We start from the raw sequence: 22,911 nt of genomic DNA, 5'->3' as shown, positions 1-22,911 counted from the left end.
CTGGAGAATCCCATGGACAGAGGAGCCTGGCCGGCTACAGTCCATGGGGACACAAAGAATCGAACTCGACTGAGCGACTCACACACATAGCCAGTCTTGTGTTTACAGTTCAGCGTTTGCAACCCCCATCGCGACTCCCGGTGCCATGGGCCCAGTCTCATCTGCCCCGTTTCCCGGTGTCCTGCCCCCTGTCCCAGCCCCCGCCCAACACACAGGATGTGCTCTGTGACCCGTGCCTAGCGGCGGCCACCTCTGTGCCTGCTTTCTCAGCCTGGACTGTGGGCTAGAAACAGCACGTACCTCTGGCTACTTGTTCAACACATGGTTACCAAGCCCCTGTCCGATGCGTGACTCCTAGGCAGCCTCACTAATATACTCCCACTTTACAGATGAGGAGACTGAGGCTTGGAGGAGGCAAGTTGCTCACAGAGTGGTGCAAGACCCACTTCATGAAGGATCCTAAAAGACTAAACTGCCCCTGTCTTTCGGGCCTGTGGTTTCCAGGCTGGCACTCAAAACAGTACTGGCAGAGCAGCGGTAAATGCTCAATGAAAGTAAGTCGCTCAGTCCAACTCTTTGTGACTCCTATCGACTGTAGCCCGCCAGGCTCCTCTGTCCATGGAATTCTCCAGGCAAGAATACCGGAGTGGGTACCCATGCCCTTCTCCAGGGGGTCTTCCTGAACCTATGAAAGCTGAATTTAAAAACCGAAGGGGCTGAAGGGGACATGCGGAATGGTGGTGTCCCACAGCGGGGGCCGGAGACATGAAGAGCAGGGAAACCAGATGGCCAGAGTGCAAATCTCTCTCTGCTGCCTGCTGTGTGACCCTGGGCAAGTGACTTAGCCTGTCTGTGCCTTGGCTTGACCCCTGTGGGGCGGCTGCCAGGAGAATTAATGAGTTAACGATCAGGGCTCGGTGCGGGCATGGAGGGAGGGCCCAGTCAGCACTTGCTCTTCTGATGACAAGGATGACTCCCAGCTGTGTCAGGAGCCCAGGTGCAGCCCCCCAACCCCGGCCCCACATGCATGCCCCTGGAGCCCAGGGGCAGCCCCCCAACCCCGGCCCCACACACACGCCCCTGGAGCCCAGGTGCAGCCCCCGACCCCGGCCCCACACGCACGCCCCTGGGGCCCAGGGGCAGCCCCCCGACCCCGGCCCCACACGCTCGCCCCTGGAGCCCAGGTGCAGCCCCCGACCCCAGCCCCACACGCTCGCCCCTGGAGCCCAGGTGCAGCCCCCGACCCCAGCCCCACACGCATGCCCCTGGAGCCCTGCAGACCTGCTTTGCTGGCTGTGCTAGAAGTGCCCTTGGGCGGGTGATGTCTTCTCTTGGGGCTTTGGGTTACTCATCTGTAAAGTGGGAAGAAAACATGCTTTGCTTACTCATCCATCCAGCCATCAGCAACTCACCCCTTTGTGCCCAGCCTTGTGCTGGTCAGTGTGAGGGACACAGTGGTGACCCAGACAGCCTCTGAAGGCCCAGGATGGTCAGGGCTGGGGTCACAGGGTGCCAGACCCAGCCTGCAGGGATGGCAGGGTAGGGATACGGAGGCTTCCCAGAAAAGGGCTCCTGTGAACTGAGACCCGAAAGGCGAGGGTAAGTGCCCTGAGTGGGGATTTCTATCTGGCTCAGGCTGGCTCCTCAGCACCTGGCATGGTGCCTGGCGCGGGGTTGGCCCCAGCGCAGTGAGTCTCGTGACCTGGTGAGGACGCCCATGAGAGGATCCGTGATGCAGCCCCAGTAGCCCCTAGTCGTCCTCCTGGCTCCTTTCCCGCGGGAGCAAGGCGTGAGGGCGGAGAGGCCACCATCCCCAGCCCAGAGGTGGGACCGTGGGTGGGCAGCCATCCAGGAGAACCGGTTTGTCGGCGGGAGCCCAGTGGGAGGCGGGTGGGGACCCAAGCAGCCAACCTGTCTCAACTGGCCTGGGCCTCCTGGCCAGCAGGTGGCCAGAGCCACGGCTCTGCCTGGGGAACAGACCTGGCCAGGGTCGGGGGGCCCTCTGCCCCAGCCCCTTCTCTACCCCCACCAAGCCAGGAGCCCCTTCAGTGTGGCTCCCCCATTCCAGAACCCAGAACACTGTCCATTCCACCCTCCCAGGCCTCGAGGACCCTGACCAACCCCATTCTCCCTCCAGGCTTCTCTGCCTTCGCCTCCCTTGCAGCCCAGCTCCTCTCCTCATCCCTACATCCCGACTCTCCCCCATCTGCCCAGACGTGCACCCCCCTCACCCGCCCACCCTGGTCCCAATGCCTCCTGTCTGCCCAGATTTGCCCCTATCTGGCCTCAGGCCCAGCCTCACTCCTCACCTTGGCCTCTCTCACTCTGCCAGCCCATCCCTGGCCCCCCAGCCCGTGGCTTATGGGCCCCAAGTCAGCTTGGAGCCCTCTGCAGGACAGGATTAGCCGCATGACCCCTCACTAAACCCGGGAGAGGGAGGAGCTTAGTATCCAGACAGGGTGGGCAGGAGGCAGCCTGTTAGAGGGGGCAGCCAACCCAGGATGCCCACCCGCGAGGCCCCAGGCCACCCAGCCCCTGCCCCCTGCGGCGGGTGACTGCAAAGGATGGGGAGAGAGGGGCACACCTCCGGATATTTGCCTGGGGCCACCCCTTCCCTCTGGGCGCTGCACAGAGGGCAGGACAAACAGAGGAACCGGCCGTGTTTATAGTGGCCAGGCGGGAGCCCCACCCCAGGGCAGCTCTGAGCACCGCTGGCTCCCCTGACCTCTCCATCAGTCCCCAAGCTCCTGACTTTACTGGAGCCACAGAGGGGAGGGAAAGGAGCTGCTACATGTGAAGGGAGGGGCCTGGCCAGGAGCAGCGGGGCGTCAAGGAGTGGGCGCTGGGTTCCCAGGCACGCCCAGAACTCAGGAGTCACACAGCCCAGGGCCCGGAGGCCGGCTCCGCTGGGAGGCTGAGCCAGCCCACGGTGGAAGCACACTGTGTGGCCCTGGGCCAGCAGCTCTGTGCCTCAGTTTCCATTTCTGTTAGAAGAGGACCGAGACGGTACCTGCTTCCAGGAGTTCTTGCAAGCAGTCACAGAGAACCCAGCGCGATGGCCTGGCCCCAGGGCCGGTGCACACAAGGGGGCGGGCGGTAGACATCGGTCACCGTGTCAGTACCAGCCCTGCCAGCACCTCTGCTAAGCACCTGACCCGCAATCTGCACGCCCGACCCCGGAGGAAGGGGCCAACTTGGGCCTTGTGTTACACACAAGGAAGAGGAAGCACAGAGAGGGCACCCGCTGGCCCAGGTCACACACAGCTTGGGAAGCAGAGTGGACTCAAGACACCAGGCTGGTCTAACCTGAGTCCAGGCCCTGCCAGTTCTTGGAACGATAGCAGCCACATCCTCGGAGACACGTGTGTGCCCGGGCCTGCTCTGTATCTAACCGCATTCCACCCTCGCCCCTAACCTGGGCATGCCCATCATCCCCAATTCACAGGTGGGAAGACTGAGGCCCAGCGAGGGGAACCCTAGGACTTGAACCTGGGCAGTTGGAGACTCGCCTGTCCTGTGGTTGTGCTTCTGTGTCATTATCGTCATCAACTCCCAGGCTGTCCCTGGTCTCTGCCCCTTCCTCCCTCCATCCCCTTCCTCTGTTCACCCAGACACTGCTTTTTCTCTCCTGCCCTGACCCGTCCTGGCGGAGAGGGTCCCTCCTCCTCCGACCTGCCCAGGCCCCCAGTGGTAGGTGGGAGGCGGCATAATGTGGGGACCCACGCTACCACCACCCTCCACCCCCCAGGGCTCCTCCCTCGCCTATTCCACAGGCCTTCAGCACGTCCGTTTGCAGCGAGAAAGCAGTCCAAGAGCCAGTGCCAGCCACCAAACGTGGTTTACCGCGGCTCAGCCCCAGGACTCACACCACCACCTCCACCACCGTGGGGGCCCCTGAGCCTGCACAGACGCCGATGCTGAGCTCACTGCCTCCCAGGACTTCCGTGGAGTGGCTGACCTCACTCCCATTGTGCAGATGTGGAAACTGAGGCTCACAAAGGTGAAACCTCTTGCTACGGTCATGAAGCAGAGGTGGGCATGGAAGACAGCTGCTCCACCGCAGAGTCAACATCCTTAAACTCTGGCCCGTGGCCCATGAGGTCTTGCATGATCAGCCGGTCGGCTCTCCTCCCACAGGCCCCCTCGCCCCCTCTGGCCCAGCCACCTCAGCCTCTTCACACCCTGGACATGGCCCCTCCCTCCCTGTCTGTCTCCGCCCAAGTCTATGCATGAATGTCTCTTCGGCGCCCTCCCTGCTCCATTTTTCCCCACTGCACTCTCCACGTAACTCTGTGTGTGTGGGCGAGTCTTCGGTGTCTGCTCCTACGAGAATGTCAGCTCCTGCAGGGGAGCAGGGCCTGGCCTCTGTCGAGCTCCCCACTGTGCCCCAGTGCCTATGACGCGGTGTGGCAGGCACTCGAGGAATATCTGGTGAGTGAACAGTTCACCTGAACCCGCTCCGCGGCGCCCCTGCTTGGACACCTCAGGCTCTGCCCGGGGTCTCTCTCTGGCGGAGAAAGGCCTGGAACCCAGAGGCGGAGGGTGAAGCCGTGACCCCAGCGACGTGGAACACGGGAGGGCAGGGCGCAGCTTGCAGCCACCGACCTGGGCAGAGAAGCCTCTGAAGCTCACTGCTCATTGCTCCCCCAATGCAGACACATGTTGATCCTACACTAAAATATTTATTTCAATTAAAAAAACCCAAAAACTTCTGAATGATTTCACATGTGGGATGGGCAGTTTCCGACCTGTTCGAGCAAAACCTTCCCATTTTCCAGTCACCCCCTGTGCTCACAGGCTCTGCCCGCTGACCTTCCATGAGAAAAAAATGGCACCACTCTGCAGCTCCCCGCACCAAGGAAATGAGTGTCCGTGGAGGGGCCCAGTCCACGAGTGTGACCGCGCGCTCAGAAGTGTGTTGTGTACACATGTGTGTGTGTGCGTGCAGACTTCCTTTCCTCCTGCCCTGCCTGCAGTCCCGAATAAAACTGCCCCGACCCCACAGGGCAATGGAGGGTGCTGACTCGGCCAGGGCCCTGGGGCCCGAGCGGAGGACGCAGCAGGGGCCACGGCCGCCCTTTCCTAGTCACTGAATGAAACTAGAGCAGGAGGCGGGTGAAGGAGACGCGCTCACCGGGCCCCCCACCCTTCTGCCGTCATCTGCAGCCACTGGCTCCAGAAGCCCCCTGGCTGCCTGCCTCCCTGCGCTGTGCTCGGACGCTGGACGGGGGTCTGGCTTACCTTGGCAGCCCCGGCAGGCTCTCACAGTCCCCCTGAAACCCCAGACCATTCCCCCTCACACCTCTGCTCACCCCATCCACGTGCCCACCACCCCCTCCCCTCACCGTTCTCCTCCTGCCTAGTCCTTGCAGGGAATCCTCAGGTACCCTGTCCCCAGACCCCGCCTCAAGCTTTGGGACTGACCTGTGCCCAGGCTCTCTCCTTGGCAGACACCTGCTCTCCCCACAAAGGGCCCATCATACCCACTCGGCATGTATCCCATCATCCTTGTCGGGTGAGAGCTGAGCTCTGCCAGGCCCAGGGCAGGGCCCACAGCAGAGGCCAGGAGAGCCAGGGATGTCCCTGCCCTTGCCAAGCTCACATTCGAGGGGAAAGGAGACAGCTCACGGCAAGATACACCAGAAAGCCAGCTAGTGAGTCAGATGGTGAGTGCTGAGAAGAAAAAGAGCAGGGGTCAGCTGGGTGTGCAGGGTGAGGGGACGTGGGGAACGTCAGTGACGCGGTGAGGGAGGGCCTCGCAGAGGAGGTCGCACTGAGCAGGGTGGGGAGAGGAGTGGGTGCCTGGGGGAGCAGGACCCCGGCCGCGGGAACAGCCAGCGCAAAGGCCTGGGGCCGCAGTGTGCTTGATGGCCAAACAGCAGAGCAAGGCCGAGTGGCTGGGGCGGGGCGGGGGGCACGGGGAGGACTCGGCTCTTACCTGCGTGAGATGGAGCCGCAGGAAGGCTGTGAGCAGGACAGGAGCAGGGAGGCCCGGAGGAGGAGGACGCCTGAGGCCAGCAGGAAGAGGGTGGATGGGACACGTGGGGCCTGTGGAAGCGGGAGCAGTGGGCAGGCTCTGGGTGCACTGGACAGGTCGAGAAGGCGGGAGGCTTTGGTCTGGTCTTGCCCATGGCTGCATCCCCCCAGAGCCTGGCACCTGATCCGTTCTCTCCCAGCCCTTAGCATCACCTAACGTGTCACGTGGTCACGATCGTGTCAGCTGTCTTCCCGCTAAGTCGGTGGCTCGGCGTGGGCAGGAACCGTGTTCCGGCTGTTATAGCTGCATCCCAGTACAGGGTTCTGCCCTGTGTGGTTACTGGGTGGGTGGAGGGGATACACGGGTTTCAGCGCTGACTTTGACCACGCTAAACCCTCTGGGCAGTTCCTGGGTATATGGGTGGAGAGGCCTTCCTCTCCTGTTTCCCAAACTAGGAAACTGAGGCCCAGAGACAGGAAGTCCCTGCCAGGGCTGCCCAGCGCCGGGGCACAGAAGTGTCCACTCTGCCCCCTGGAGAAGACCTGTCGCTGCCCCCTTAGCCTCCTGCCTCCCAGCAACCCCGGCTCCTGCCAAAGCTTCTGCTCCAGATGCAGGACCTAGAGGCATATGGGACGAGAACACTCACAAGAGACAGCTCAGCCTCCGATGACCAGGACCAAGATCAGAGAGGCCGCGTGGTTAGGAGGGAATCTGAAGAAAACAAACCCCTCCACCGGGATGAGACTCCCCACTGGGACTGAGCAGGGCCCTGCCCACCCCGGGGCCTCACCTCCTCCCCACACGAGTGCCTCCTTTCCAGGCCTAGACACGTGGAGCTTGCTCCAGCCTCAGGGCCTCGGTGCCCACTGCGCCCTTGGCCCACAGCCACGCGGCTCACCCATCCTCGATCATCAGGTCTTAGTGCAAACACATTCCCTGACCCCCTGACAAAATTTGCACCCCAGCTTTATACTTCTCCGTGGCACTTATTACCATCTGGCATTTTATACACCGGTCGATCGTAAGTCCTGCCTCCCGCCCCTGCCCCCAGCAGGGGAGCAGTGGCTCCCCAAGAACAGGGGCCTTCGTCTGTCCTGTTCTCGCTGCACCCCGGTGGCTGGAGCAGGGCCTGGCGCACAGCAGGCACCGGCAATACCTGTGCTGTGACTGAGTGACGCCATTGCCGCGGTGATGAGGCTGGACCCCGGGAGGAGCAGGGCAGAGGGTTAGACAGGAGTCCCCAAGCCCTGTCCACACTGCCTGCAAGTCTGACCTTGACGCCTGCAAAGGAACTGGGCCTCCTTAGAGTCTGAGTCTGGCTATTTAGCAAATAACCTGGTGTTTGTTCCAAACACAAGAGGTGCCCAGCTGTGAGCCCACTTCCCCAGGCCCTCCCACCATACAGCCTAGGCGGGGAATTTGAGCAAGCGGCAGTAAATCTTGGCTAGAGGCACATCACACAGGGGGTATGCCGCCAGAGATCCGTGAGTCCCCACGATGGGTGAAATCCCACAAAAAGACACAGATCTGGGGCCACCCTGGCCTGGGGGAGCAGGGCCTGGAGCTGGCCGGGTGGGGAGCGAGGGGCACCCTGCTCTCCATGTTCCGGCCACACCGCAGGCCTCTGCCCACAAGGACTCCGAGGGCAGCTGGTGAGGAAGAGTGGACATCCAGGCTTGTGGCTGCTCTACCACCGTCAAGCTGTGGGCCGGGAACTCGTGACTCTGGGCCTCTGTGTCCTTGTCTGCAAACTGGGGGTCATGACGGTTCCTCTCTCCCCTGGGGTGTTTGAATGATCGAAAGAGATGACCTAGCAAAGCATTCAGAGCAGTGCCTGGCACCTAGTGGGTCCTCACCGCTACAGGCTGACTGCGGTTATTAGCGCTGCTGCTGTTTCCGCGCAAATAAAGGAACAGATGAAGGAAAGAGGGTCCCCAGAGCAGGGCCCCCTGAGCAGGGCCCCCCGAGCAGGTCCCCCAGAGCAGGGCCCCCCGAGCAGGGCCCCTGAGCAGACATGCCAGTCCTCCTGTCTCCGTTAAGGCGCTCCCTCTCCAGGGCTGGGACGGGGCAGCACAATGGGCCCGCTTTATGTTCCGAGGGCCGGTCTGCCTCTCCCGCTAGACGGTGTCCCCCCGGAGGACAGGCCCGGGGGCCATCTCGGCCACCCTGCCCAGCACAGGTCGGGGCACAGCTCAGAGAATGTGGCTGGATGAAGAGATGGTGCTCTGAGCCCCCGGGAGGCCAGGCGGCTCCTGTGGCAGCCCCAGGCTTGGCCCCTGCCACCGGCTCCACGGGGCACAGACACAAAGGGCGCTGTTGGAGTCCCTCAGCCCCCCAGGGAGGGGAATGGATGCCATAACAAACCTGAGAGTGTGGGCGAGCCCCCGGAGACTGGGGAAATCAGATTGAGACTTCATTTGTTCCTCCCCTGAGGTGGGGCAGGAAGGAGGGAGGGGGCGGGAGGCAGAAAAGAGACTCCAGAGGCCTCCCTGGCCCCCCTTACGCAAGTCCTTCCCCCTCCCACAGACACACGCGCACCCCCAAGATACAGAGCACACGAGGTCGCGCCACAGTGCACAGAAGCTGACACAGACACGCAGCACGGGCGTCCAGCCACACAACCCCAGACCACAGGAACACACACTCTCGTCACACGGCAAAGCGCCTGAGACGGGACAGCGGGAGCTAGGCGCAGGAAGGGCCGGCCTGCCCTGAGCCTCAGCTCCTGCCTCGGGAACGCGGGCCCAGCAAGTGGCCGGAGCCGACTGTGCGGCGTCAGTGGGAGAAGGTGGGGAGCAGTCTTAAGAGGGGCCTGGCTCAGAGGAAGCCCTGAGAACGGAGGGTCGCAACACTGGGGACCCACAGTCGGGACCCCAAGAAGTTAAGGACCCAGAAAGCCCTTCCACAAACAGTGTAAAGAGCCATACAACTCCAAAGATGCAAGGGCTCCGGAGACCCAGAGACGCATACAAAGATCCTGCGGGAAGCCGACAACACAATCCCAGACACTCCGTGACGTCTGGACTCACCTAGGAAGGCAGAGCCCAAGACCCCATCCACCTAGGAGCCCTCCTGATACAGAGGGAAACCATGGGAACCACACACAGTGGGCAACAAGACCTGCCACAGACCCAGGCACACACACCACCAAGTCCGCGGCCACCCAGGGACCCCTCGGAACCACCCCCATGCAAACCGGACCCCGAGAACACACTCCCACAGAGACGCTCGGGGGAGGGGTACGTGTGGAGTGGGAGCCTGTGCTGAGACCTGGGCTAAGTCCCAGCGCACAGACACCTGCCATCTCCGCCTGAAACACACATGCGACCCCGCCCTTCGCCCCATGAAGGTGTGGCCCCTCGCATGCGCTCAGGTGGCTGCCCTCCCCCACACCCAGGCGGCCCGCCCCCTCCTCCTCGAGGCCGGGCCAGCTCACCTCCACCATCCTTGGCCCTCCCTCAGGCCTGGGCTGCCCGCAGTGGGGCAGGCCAGCAGACAGGGGGCTCCCAGCTGAAACCAAGCAGGGAGCCAGGATCGAGGGGTTCCCCTGGCCCACCGAGGAGAGCTGGCTGGCCTCTGTACCCCAGCCGCCCTGGCAGCGGCTGGCAACTCGGCCCTGCCCTGGCAGGAGTTGAGCTTGGCTGTGGCTCTAACCCCCGGGGAGGGGGAGGGTGGAGGGCGGGGCGGAGGGAGGCGGGGCTGAGCCTGGAAAGCCTGGGCCACGTGGCCCACAACTGGCCCCGTGGAGGGGAGGGTACCCAACCACTGCCCCTGCTCAGGCAGGGTCACTCTCCCACCACACACGCACGCCCCCATCTCACATCCAGGCCAGGCGAGGTGCCAGGGGAGCAGAGGCTACACAGCCCGGGGCTGCGCGTCTGAGAGGGGCAGCCGGGCCAGTTAGGTGTGAAATACCGGCCAGGGCTGCGGTGCGGGACAGGGTGCCAGGGCGTAAGCGTCCTCTCTGATGGGGAGGGTGGCGGGAGATCTGGGGCTTGCTGCGTCCCCTGACACCCAGGCTGCAATTCTAGCAAGAGCTCCAGAGGGCACAGTGACCGGGGCGCTCCTGCTCTGCCGCCCTTGCCCATCAGGATGAACTTGAGACTTGTAGGCTCACCAGGGGAGATCACGGTGAACCCCCCCTTCATTGCCATATCTAGGTGTGAGGGGGGCTGAAGACTCTGACGGCGATGGGGAGAGAGAAAGGTGGAGACGGCCAGGACTTCTGTGTGCCATGCTGGCTGGCTGGCCAGGATGTAATTAACCCTTCTGAAAATAAGTGGCCTGACTTTCTGGAGAACCTCCTCTGGGCTGGGGCGTGCTCTTAGCAGCATGAAGTCGGTTTAGCTCAGCACTGCCCTAAACGGGCGGGTACTTTATCAGGCCGTTTTATCACGTGGACCAGGAAGCCTGACTGGCTTGGAAACCCCATCTACCCCTTCTGTCCACCAGCTGCCCACTAAGCCTGGGGCTTCCAGCTGAGCCTGGGGCCGCCGCAGGGCAGGTCTCAGGGCCCCTCCCCAGGTCCCAGGCTACCAACCCCCTCTCCTGGCAGCGTGAAGCACCTGTCAGGCAGCCACCCAGACAGGAGCCAAATGGGGTGGGTCCCCAAACCGGACCGGCTGGTTTGGGCTCTGGTGAGGGAGGCGGTCAGGACTGGGTAGGTCTGACCGGCCAGGGAAACTAGGTCCCATGGGAAGGGACAGGGGAGGGGAGGGAAGGAGGGAGCACCCCTCCTCCAAAAGGAAGTCTCCCTGGAGACAAGGGGTCCTCCTGGGGACAGGCCTCAGGGGCAAGGAGAGGTCCATTCAAGAACCTCTCACAGGGACTTCCCTGGTGGTCCAGAGGTTAAGACTCCATGCTCCCAGTGGAGGGGGGCACTGGTTCGATTCCCGGTCAGGGAACTAGAGGCCACATGTCGAAACTAAGAGCCTGCATGCCACAACTAAACACCTGGAACAGCTAAAGGGGGAGAAAAGAGAGTCTCTCACGCCAGAACAGATCTTCATAACAAAAGTTTTAAAACATACTCCCAAAGAGAGACTAAACTAGCGAAGCCCCATAAGATCCATCACTCAGATTCTCAGCCATCAAGTTCTGCCATATTTAGGCTTCATCTCTCCCCTCCCTTTCTTTCCCTTCTCTCTGGCTCAGTCTCTGTCTCTTTATAACATGGAACACAGTTCAAAAGCCAGTGGCACCGAAGGGTAACACTGACAGGTCGGCGCCCTCCTGCTTGGCCCCAGCTCGGCCGTGGAGTCACCTCTACTGGAGATTCTACTGTCTTCTGAGAGCCTACACATACCTGTGTGAGTGTGTGTGTATGTGCACACAGGCACGTGCACACACAGATGCTTTCGCACTTAAAACAATCATAAACGGCAGCACACCACACACGCCACCGCACTTTGCTTTTCTCAAGGCTGTTCCTTGGCTCCTCTGTGCCGCGGGCACCAGGAGGCGTTTGGCAGCGACCGGTGGAGGTGAAGACATGCTGGGGACCTGGCATGCTCTCCCAGACCCACCCCCAGGGGCACACACGGGGAGGTGCACACGGCACAGTCTGAATGGGCGAGAGACTGGAAACACCAGCAACGCTCGCCCACAGCAGGCGGATCCACTGGCCTCACACGAGAGTACACAACGGTGAGAACGAGTGACCCACAGCCAGGTGTGGACGGACATCAAACATGATATCAAGCAGCGAAACAAACCCAACACATCCTAGGACTTTGTTCAGAAACAGTTCAAAACCAGGTAAAATGAAATATGCTCCTTAGGGATGCACACAGAGGGGGCAAAACTAAAGAGAAAAGGGAGGGAGCGACTGCCTCGAAGTCAGGGAGGGGCTGCCTCCGGGAGCGGGGGCAGGGGCTGGCACCATCTGTTACTTCAGCTGGAGGAAGTGGTTACGGGGTCTTCCCCTTAGAGTAATCGGTCATACTGCACATTTCTACTTTATGTGCTTTCCACATGTAGGCTAACCGTGATTTTAAATGAAAAAAATAGATATGTCTAATGATCTTTCCAGGCTTCCATCTCTGCAAAGCACAGCCCTGCTGCTTTAGCAGCTGCGTGCAAGGGCCACGATGCCTTGAGCCAGTCCCCACGGGGCCAGGCCAGTGGCTTCCAGCCATTTGCTCTTACACATTGTGCAGCAGTGAAAACCGTGGGCAGAAGTCACTTCACAGGTGTGCCAGCATGTCTGCGGGCCAAGTGCCTACCAGCAGGACTGCCGGGCAAAGCACAGCACTGCCAGGCTGCTGCTCTCAGCCCTTCGCTTGGCCTCAGGCCCAGGGTGTTGTCACACCCTCCCATCTTCCCCACTCAGAGAGGTGAAGTCTGGCCCTGCTTGGCCTTGTTTTCATCCGCCTTTTGGTGCTTAGTAATTGCCGGCTTCCCAGATGGCGCAGCACCTGGGAAGAATCTACCTGCCAGTGCAGGAGACTCAGGTTTGATCCCTGAGTCGGGAAGATCCCCTGGAGAAGGCAATGGCACCCACTCCAGTATTCTTGCCTGGGATATCCCATGGACAGAGGAGCCTGGTGGGCTACAGTTCATGGGGTCACAGAAAGTCAGACACAACTTAGCGACTGAGCAAGCACACAGGCACTTTGTAATTGCGCATCCTTTTAAATTTGTAAAAGTCACCAGAACTCCTTTTCTGCTAACAGTCTCTTCAAAGCCTCTGCCTCCTACATGCCGCATGACGTAGACAAAAAAGAAAAAAAGGTTGATTTTGGGACTTCCCTGGTAGTCCAGTGGTTAAGCCTCCACACTTCCACTACAGGGGGTTCAAGCCCTGGTTGGGGAACTAAATTTCCACATTCCACACAGCGTGGCCAAAAAAAGAAAAAGCCTTTGTCTGTTTTTCTGTGAGGGTCAAGATCTTTGTACACCTACCCCAGCTCCCAGCTCTTCCCACCTCCCCAGCCTCGTTTCTCTACCACCACCCCCAATCATGGGTTCTATCTCGCATTCATGTATTTTGTCAACAGAAACAGAACACGTGTCCACCATGTGCCGTCCAGGCTGGGACAGGGGTGCAGCATGGTCCCTGCCCCCTGGGGCTTACAGTCTAGGACCACCCAGGGAAATGTGAAACTCCAGCTGAGAAGGGTGGCTGGAGGGATGAGGGCACAGCGGTGCCGAGCTGGAGCAGGGCCAGGCCGCCAGGGGACTCAGGGGAGCCAAGGCAGGCGCTGAGGAGGGCCTGCGTCTGGAAGACAGAGCTCTGGCTACGGCCTGAATGGGCGTGGAGACAGGTGACGAGACCGAGGCGCTGCTCCGGGCAACTGGTGAAGGCAGCCACGGCCGGGCATGCAGGGAGGGCCCCAGACCAGAGGTGTATCTGCCCGCAACGTGCAACTCCTGTCGATGAGTCACATGTGGGGGCCGAGGGCAAGGCAGGTGCCAAGGGTGACTCTGAAAGTCGTAAGTCACACTGCTGTCTTTCACACAAGAGTGCGCCAGAGGGGCTCCAAAAATGCCAGGCCCCAGAACTACTCAATTGTGGAAGAGATGAATAAAGCCCGAAGACTCACTTTCTCTGATGGTAAGGCCTGGGGTACACAGTAATCAAGACAGTGGGAAAAAACACAGAAGTCAGCAAATAGAATAAAGAATCCGCACAAAGACCCAAACAAATACACCCAGCTGGTTTTTAAAACACTGTTTTTTTTTTCATTGTGGTAAAATATACCTTGTCTGTTCTTCAGTTGCTAAGCTGTGTCTGACTCTTTGTGACCCCATGGACTTTAGCACGCCAGGCTTTCCTGTCCTTCACTATTCCCCAGAGTTTGCTCAAACTCATGTCCATTGAGTGGGTGATGCCATCCAACCAGTTCATCCTCTGTCATCCCCTTCCCTCCTGTCTTCAATCTTTTCCAGCATTACCATCTTTTCCGATGAGTCGGCTCTTCGCATCAGGTGGCCAAAGTATTGGAGCTTCAGCTTCAGCATCAGTCCTTCCAATGAATATTCAGGACTGATTTCCTTTAGGATGGACTGCTTTGATCTCCTTGCAGTCCAAGGGACTCTCAAGAGTCTCCGCCAGCACCATAATTTGAAAGCATCAATTCTTCGATGGTCCAACTCTCACATCTATACATGACTATTGGTTAAACCACAGCTTTGACTATATGGACCTTTGTCAGCAAAGTGATGTCTCTGCTTTTTAATATGCTGTCTAGGTTTATCATAGCTTTCTTTCCAAGGAGCAAATGTCTTCTAATTTCATGGCTGCAGTCATTGTCCGCAGTGATTCTGGAGCCCAAGAAAATAAAATCTATCACTGTTTCTACTTTTCCCATCTATTTGCCATGGAATGATAGACCAGATGCCATGATTTTAGTTTTTTGAATGCTGAGTTTTAAGTCAGCTTTTTCACGCTCCTCTTTCACCCTTATCAAGAGGCTCTTAAGTTCCTCTTCACTTTCTGCCATTAGAGTGGTATCATCTGCATATATGAGGCTGTTGATATTTCTCCCAGCAATCTTGATTCAAGCTGTGATTCATCCAGCCTGGCATTTTGCATGATGCTATATATAAGTTAAATAAGCAAGGTAACAATATACAGCCTTGTCATACTCCTTTTTCAATTTTGAACCAGTCCATTGTTCCATGTCCAGTTCTAACTTGCTTCTTGACCCGCATACAGGTTTCTCAGGACACAAGTCAGGTGGTCTGGTATTTCCATCTCTTTAAGAATATTCCAGTTTGTTGTGATCCACACAGTCAAAGGCTTTCTCAGAAGACAAGTCAGGTGGTCTGGTATTTCCATCTCTTTAAGAATTTTCCAGTTTGTTGTGATCCACACAGTCAAAGGCTTTAGCGCAGTCAATGAAGCAGAAGTAGATGTTTTTCTGCAATTCTCTTGCTTTCTCTATGATCCAAGGGCTCCCTGGCGGCTTAGACAGTAAAGAAGAATCCACCCACAATGTTGGAGACCTGGGTTTGATCCCTGGGTTGGGAAGATCCCATGGAGGAGGGCATGGCAACCCACTCAAGTATTCTTGCCTGAAGAATCCCGTGGACAGAGGAGCCTGGCGGGCTACAGTCCATGGGGTCATGAAGAGTCGGACACGACTGAGCGACTAAGCACATACATACTTTATGATTCAACGGATGTTGGCAGTTTGATCTCTGGTTCCTCTGCCTTTTCTAAACCCAGCTGGTACATCTGGAATTTCTCAGTTCACATGCTGCTGAAGCCTAGCTTGAAGGATTCTGAGTATTACCTTGCTAGCATGTGAAATGAGCACAACTGTATGGTAGTTGAAACATTCTTTGGCATTGCCCCTCTTTGGGACTGGACTGAAACTGACCTTTTCCAGTCTTGCGGCCACCACTGAGTTTCCCAGATGTGCCGACACGCTGAGTGCAGCACTTTAACAACATCATCGTTCAGGATCTGAAGCAGCTCAGCTGGAATTCCATCACCTCCACTAGCTTTGTTTGTAGTAGTACTTACTATAAGGTCCACCTGACTTCACACTCTAGGATGTCTGGCTCTGGTAAGTGACTATCATGGTCATCCAGGTCATGAAGATCTTTTTCGTACAGTTCTTCTGTGTATTCTTGCCACCTCTTCTTAGTATCTTCTGCTTCTGTTAGGTCCATACTGATTCGGTCCTTTATTGTGCCCATCTTTGCAAGAAATGCTCCCCCGGTATCTCTAATTTTTTTGAAGAGATCTCTAGTTTTTCCCACTGTATTGTTTTCCTCTATTTCTTTGCACTGATCACTGAGAAGGCTTTCTTATCTCTCCTTGCTATTCTCTGGAACTCTGCATTCAGTTGAGTTGGGTACATCTTTCCCTTTCTCCTTTGCCTTTAGCTTCTCTTCTTTTTTCAGCTATTTGTAAGGCCTCCCCAGACAACCACTTTGCCTTCCTGCATTTCCTTTCCTTGGGGATGGTTTTGGTTACTGCTGCCTATACAGTATACATAACGACTTCCCTGGTAGCTCAGACGGTAAAGAATCTGCCTGCAATGCAAGAGACCCTGGGCCAGGAAGATCCCCTGGAGAAGAAAATGGCTACCTACTCCACTATTCTTGCCCAGAGAATACCATGGACAGAGGAGCCTGGCTGGCTGTAGTCCTTAGGGTTGCAAAGAGTCGGACATGACGGTGCTACTATCATCTATCTATCTATGATTTTAACCAGCCTTAATCCTAGAGTGTGAACTACAGTAGCACTGAAGGCGTTCACAACGCTGGGCAACCACCACTGTGACTCATGCTCCAAACTGTGTCATCATCCTCAGCAAAGACCCTGTGCCCATGGACGCTAGCTCACCACTCCCTCCTTCCCCCCAGCCCCTGGCAACCCCTATTCTACCTTCCTTCTCTATGAATCTGCCTGTTCTTTGTGGAATATATAAGTGGACTCCAACAATATCTTTCCCGTGTGTGGCTTATTTCACTAAGCATAATGTTTCAAGGTCCATCCATTTTGTAGTATGCATGTAAACCCCATTCCTTTTTATGACTAAATAATATTCCATTGCATGTACACACCAAATTTCGTTTACCCATTCATCTGCTGGACGCCTGGGTTGTTTCCACTTTAAAGCTATTGTGAATAAAGCAACTATGAACATTAAAGTGTACAAATATCTGTTCAAGTTTCTGCTTTCAGTTCTTTGGATACGTATCTAGGAGTCGAATTGCTGGGTCATATGGTAGTTCTATATTTAACCTTTTGAGAAATGACCAAACTGTTTCCCACAGCAGCTGCACCATTTCGCATCTCCAATAGCAGTCCACGAGGGCTCCAATTTCTCTATCTCCTCACCAACACGTTAGTTTTCTTTTTTTTTTTTAAGATAATAGCCGTCCTGGTAGGTGTGAAGCTGTATCTCATTGTTGTAATTTATTTTTGACAAAGAACTGTAAGCAATTCAATGGAGGAAAGACAGCATTTTCAACAAACAGTACTGGAACAACGGGACATTCATATGCTAAAAAAATGAACCTGTATCTGAACTTCGGACTTACACAAACCTTAACAAAACTTTTAGAAAACAAACCAACACATCTGCACAATCTAGGGCTAAGCACAGGCTTCTTAGACTGGATACCAAAAGCACAACCCATAAACGGAAAAATTATTAAAGTAGGCCTCATCAAAATTAAAAACTTCTGGTGGATTTCCCTGGTGGTCCAGTGGTTAAGAAGCTGCCTTCCAGTGAAGGGGACATGGGTTCGATCCCTGGTTGGGGAACTAAGATCCTATACGCTGTGGGGCAACTAAGCCAAAGCACCCCAACTAGAGGCCACACGTCACAACTACTGAGCCTCGCACACTAGAGCCTACGCTTTACAACGAGAAGCCTGCAAGTAGGGAAGCCCAGTCTAATCTGCAAGTGGAGAAGCCCCCAGTCTAATCTGCAAGTGGAGAAGCCCCCAGTCTAATCTGCAAGTGGAGAAGCCCCCAGTCTAATCTGCAAGCAGAGAAGCCCCTCATGTAAGGCCATACCTCCCTCAACGCACCCGATCTTGTCTGGTCTCAGAAGCTAAGCAGGGTCGGGCCTGGTGAGTACTTGGATGGGAGAAGCCCCTGTGTCCCACACTAGAGAAAAGCCTATGTGCTTCAACGAACACCCAGAGCAGCCAAAATTTAAAAAACAATAATAAATTTTTTTTAAAAAATTAAGAACTTCTGGTCTGCAAAAGTCCATGTAAAGAATATAAAAAAGTAACAGATTGGGGGGAAATATTTGCAAGCCACATACCTGACAAAGGACTAATATTTCGAAGACATAAAGAATTCTCAACAGTCAACAGTAAAAGAACCCAAACAATCCAATTAGCAAATGGGCAGAAGACATGAAGATGATTCACCAGAGAGGATACACAGATGGCAGATAGGCTCATGAAAGGATGTCTGACAGCATTAGCCATTAGAGAAATACAAATTAAAGCCACAGAGAATTATCATTACATGCTCATTAGAATAGCTAAAATAAAAAATAGTGATAACACCAAATGCTGGCAAGGACGCAGAGAAATTGATCACTCATTCGCTGCTGGTGGGGATGTAAAGTTGTACAGCCATCCTAAAAAATAGTTTGGCAGTTTCTTTAAACATGCATCCACCTACATACCAGCAGCTGCACTTCTGGGTATTTGTTCCAGAAAAAACGAAAATTTACATTCACACAAAAACCTATATGAGATTGTTAACAGCAGCTTCATTTCTAACAGCCAAAAACTGGAAACACCCCAGATGCCCCTCAGTGGGTGAATGGTTCAATAAACTATGGCACATCCACTACTCAGCAAAAAAAAAGGAACCAACTGTTGACACAGGCAACAACCTGGATGAATCTCCAGAGAACCATGCTGAGTGAAAAAAATGCCAACACCCGAAGGTTATGTACAGTATGATCTTATTTACACAACACTGTTGAAAGGACAGAATTATGAAAATGGGGAACAAACAGATGAGTGGCTGGCTGCCTGGAGTGAGGGGCAGAGCAGGGACAGGATGCGGCTGTAAAAAGGGCACGGGGTATCCTTGTGAGGGAGTCTCCTCCATCCCGACTGTATCTGTGACAACGTCCTGGTTGTGATCTTGCACTGATTCTAATTCTGCAGAATGTCACTACTGAAGGGAGCTGGCTACAGGCTGCAGGGGCTCTCTCTGTGTTGTTTCTCACACCTCCAGATTAAGGCACAATGCTCTCAAAGCGAAAAGCTTCATGAAGAAACACTAATATTGTCGTTCAGTCTCTAAATCATGTCTGACTCTTTGCGACACCATGGACTACAGCATGCCAGGCTTCCCTGTCCTTCATCAATCATTTCCCGGCATTGGCTCAAACTCATGTCCCTTGAGTCGGTGATGCCATCCAACCGTCTCATCCTCGGTCACCCCCTTCTCCTCCTGCCCCCAATCTTTCCCAGCATCAGGGTCTTTTCCAATGAGTTGGCTCTTCATATCATCTGGCCAAGGTATTGGAGCTTCAACTTCAGCATTCAATCATTCCAATGAATACTCAGGGCTGATTTCCTTTAGGATTGACCGGTTTGATCTCCTTGCTGTCCAAGGGACTCTCAAGAAGTCTTTTCCAGCAACACAGTTCGAAAGCATCAATTTTTCGGCGCTCAGCCTTCTTTATGGTCCAACTCTCACATCTATACATGACTACTAATAATTTATTAAAAATTTCAGACCCTTTCCCACCTTAGAACATGCTGTTCATTTTCCTTGGAGCACACAGGCTTCCACACACTGACTCCTCTTACAGCCCTCAGCTCCGATGTCTCCTCCTCCAGGAAGCTTTCCCTGATTTCCCAGGCTGGAGCCAGGGCTCATCTCAGTCCTCAGGGCTTCCCCCACCCAAGCCATGACACAGGGGCCTGTGCTTTCCTCAAGGTCACTCTGGGGCCGTCACTGCCTGGTGCCGCGTCAGTTTCTATCCCTGGACATGAGGGCAGGGTCGTGGTGGGGAGACAGGTCAGAGGAGGAGCGCAGTGATTATCTACAAAGTGCAAGGGAGAGTGGCACTGACAATAATATTGACAGCTACCTCTAGTTAGAGAGATTTCTACGTGCTAGATCTGTTCTGAGAGCTTTACATGGATAAAATAACCTGTATAACAACCCCATTTTACAAATGGGGAAACTGAGGCCGCCGGGGGTGGTGGTGGAGGAGGGATGAGGGAGGAGCTACGAGCCCAAGGTCACCCAGCTCGCAGGTCGCAGAGCTGGGAAGCAAACCCGCGCCTCCAGATCAGGGCTTTCGATAGGATCACTATCCACAGGGTTCTCCAGGAAAGGCTGGATGAGACCAGCTGAAGGGGAAGGCCAAGGGGCAGGGGGGCAGGGGAGGAGACCCTGCTGCCTCTCCCCTAGTCCCTAGTCCATTCCCACGTGGGGGGGGGGGTGCGCGCTCACCCTCCTCCATGGAAGGCCCCTTCTGTGGAAATGACACACCCAGAATGGTACCAGAACCCCCTTCCCACCTAACAGGCATCTGGGAAGGCCTCTTCCATGTCAAGGGCCTGTAACTGAATCCCATTCATCAACCTGGGAAGCCAGCAGTGCCCTCTATGGAGAGGAGTGCCCACCTTCACTGGACGCATGCCTGCGTGCGTGCCAAGTCTCTTCAGTCGTGTCCGACTCTTTTGTGACCCCATGAACGGCAGCCCGCCAGGCTTCGCTGCCCATGGGATTCTCCAGGCAGGAACACTGGAGTGGGTTGCCATGCCCTCCTCCAGGGGATCTTCCCAGCCCAGGGATCAAACCGGCATCTCTTACGTCTCCTGCAGTGGTATCAAACCAGGGAGTGGGGCAGGGGAAGGGGGAGGGTGGCGAGCCAAGAGGAGCCCCCAGGCGCCCTCCTGAGGCTCCCCCAGGGCAGGGCTGCCTTCATCTGGCTGTGGGAGGGGCTTCCCTCTGCATTCCCACTGGCAGGCGGCTTCATCTCTCCACTAGAGAAATCTCCAGAGCACAATACTGAGAGCAAGCTGCAGCTGAGCAGGGAACCATTTACATCCAGTTTTCAAACCTGCAGCACGATATGATATGGATACTGTTTGGGGAAGCAACGAGGAACCACAGCGAGGCCAGGGTACCTGCGAGAGGGGACCCTGGGGACTCTAACCACGGCAAGTGTGTTTCCTCTCTTAGTTGGGCAACAGGCCCAGGGGAGGCCATCAGGTGGCTCTCTGATCTCTTTCACACACAGTCTCTTTCGCTCTCTCCCTGTCCATCTGTCTCTAACACATACACACTCTCTCTCTCCACCCACCCCCAAGGCTGTAACTGGTCCTGTGATCAGAGCAGCGGCTCTCCTCGGTCCCGTGCAACTCTTGGGAATGTGGTGTGTGACTCAGGGAGCTCACACCGGGGCTCTGTGACAACCTAGAGGGGTGGGATGGGGTGGGAGGTTCGAGAGGGAAGGGACACATGAGTACCTATGACTGAGTCATGTTGACGTAGGGCAGGAACCAGGGCTTCCCTGGTGGCTCAGACGGTCAAGAATCCACCTACAATGCAGGAGGCCCCGGCTCCCTGGGCCAGGAAGATCCGCCTGGAGAAGGGAATGGCAACCCACTCCAGTATTCTTGCCTGGAGAATTCCATGAACAGAGGAGCCTGGCGGGCTACAGTCCATGGGGCTGCAAAGAGTCGGACACAACTGAGCGACTAACACACACACGTGTAGCAGAAGCCAACACAATGTTGTAAAGCAATTATTCTTCAATTAAAAGTAAATTAAAAAAACCAGAAAGAACCAGGATTCCATGGCAGGTCTGACCCAGGCCGGAGTCCCTCACTTAACCATGTTTACACTCTCATTCGGCCATGCACTCAGCAACTCTTGATGATACACTCAGTGTATGCCAGGCACTGTTAGGCACTGGGGACCCAGTGCATAAGACAGTCCCTCCTTCCCGGAGATGACATGCTAGTGACTGAGGGAGATAAGATAACATAAAAGCAAACAAAAAAGTACATGACCAGTGGGAGGGGGAGCAGAGCACGGCGTGTGTGCGGGGGACGGGGTGTGTAGGGGGGTGGGGGTCCCTGAGCAGGAGCAGGGGGAGTGAGGGAGCCACGTGGGGAACCCAGGGAAATGCTTTCAGGGTAGAAGAAACCACAACTGCAAGCTCGTTCCAGAATGCCCGAGGCTGGCCCAGGAGGCCGGTGTGGCAGGAAGGGAGGGAGGGTGTGAGGGGAGAGTGGCGTGGCTGAGGTCAAAGAGAGTCTACACTGAATGCAGAAGGGCCGCTCGGAGCCCGGACCTCCTGACCACAGCCCTCCCGGAGGTGCAGCCGCCCTACCGCCACCGTGTTATGTTGAGGACGAAGCAGGTGGGGGGATGGGAAAGCTCCCTGGGGGCCCAGCTGGCCAAGGGCAGAGCTGGGGCAGGAGCCCCTAAAGATAAGCAGAGGGGAGGGTGAAGAATGAGGGTGGGGGAGAGGGATGGCTCTCAGCTGGGGGCCTCTGGCCCCAGAAGAGCGGGAGCCCAAAGCTACGGTTCGGTTCGTGAAGAAGGCTCACTGGAAGCCAGGGGCTCAGCACAGCCCTGTGCCCCCAGACCCCGGTCACCTGTTCTGCTATACCGCTTACCAGCCTCACTAAGAGCAACTTAAGAATTTCCATTTTAATCCACTCACTTGCAAAAATAAAAAAAAAGAAATTACTTCAAAATAGTCAGCCAGACATGAAGGTTGGCCTGAATTCCTACAAAGCACCATCTATGAAGTAGCGGAACCCGAATCCAATCGCACCTCTAGACCTAAGGCCCAACATACAGGAAGCACGGGGGACAGAGGAACCCGTGAAATGACACCACGAGGATGCCCCGGTGAGACCCGGACCGTGGGGAGCTCCAGAGGATGGAGGATCGGGCTTTTGGTAGGTCAGTGACCCAATCAGCGGGCACAGGGAAGAGGGGCCTGTCGGCCAAACGCGGAGCAGACCTTGTCCGGATGCCAAGTCAAACACACACGCTGGAGAAAACGACGACAGGACAACTGGGCAAATGCGAGGCTACTCAGAAAGTACTGGTTCTTTTTCTCCTGTAGCCACGGTATCGTGTGTGGGGGTGTGTTTAAAGACTCCTTATCTCTTATATGCAAAAAATCTGAGATATTTATGGCTGCAGTAAACCCATGTTTAAGAACTGCGTCCCAAGAATCAGGGAGGTGGGGGGTGGGGTACAGATGAAAAAGCCAGGTGGTGACAGATAACTGCTGAAGCTGGGGCGGGGGCCGTGAGGAGGGCGGCAGGCCATTGTTCAGAAGAGCGTGTGGACACTTCCATCATACAGAGGTTTTAAACTAAAGGGAATGTGACCTAGTCAGAACAGTGACGAATTCGTGGGTCGCTCACCTTATGAGCCTTAATTACTAAATCCAAACACGTATCCTGCCTCTAGTAACTGTAACTGACCTCACGGCAGTAGTAGCTATAAC

The 22,911-nt window shown here is 56.0% G+C and overlaps 1 protein-coding gene across 4 annotated transcripts in view; it reads right to left on the bottom strand.

Moving 5' to 3' along the window:
- Nucleotides 1–22,911, bottom strand: part of PAK4 (p21 (RAC1) activated kinase 4) — a 47,360-nt gene that overhangs the window by 10,224 nt on the left and 14,225 nt on the right. For 3 of the 4 annotated variants that reach the window (XM_068991885.1, XM_068991888.1, XM_068991886.1), the window contains one exon: nucleotides 1,282–1,352. The gene's annotated coding sequence lies outside the window, so the exon portion shown is untranslated. Of the gene's footprint in view, nucleotides 1–1,281; nucleotides 1,353–5,938; nucleotides 6,049–22,911 lie in introns of those variants that run through there. The other variant, XM_068991887.1, reaches the window with a different exon arrangement.

This window comes from Capricornis sumatraensis, chromosome 20 (assembly GCF_032405125.1).
Source record: "Capricornis sumatraensis isolate serow.1 chromosome 20, serow.2, whole genome shotgun sequence".
Taxonomy (NCBI): Eukaryota; Metazoa; Chordata; class Mammalia; order Artiodactyla; family Bovidae; genus Capricornis; species Capricornis sumatraensis.
Note: the sequence above shows the minus strand (reverse complement) of the source record. Positions and strands in the feature narration are given on the sequence as shown.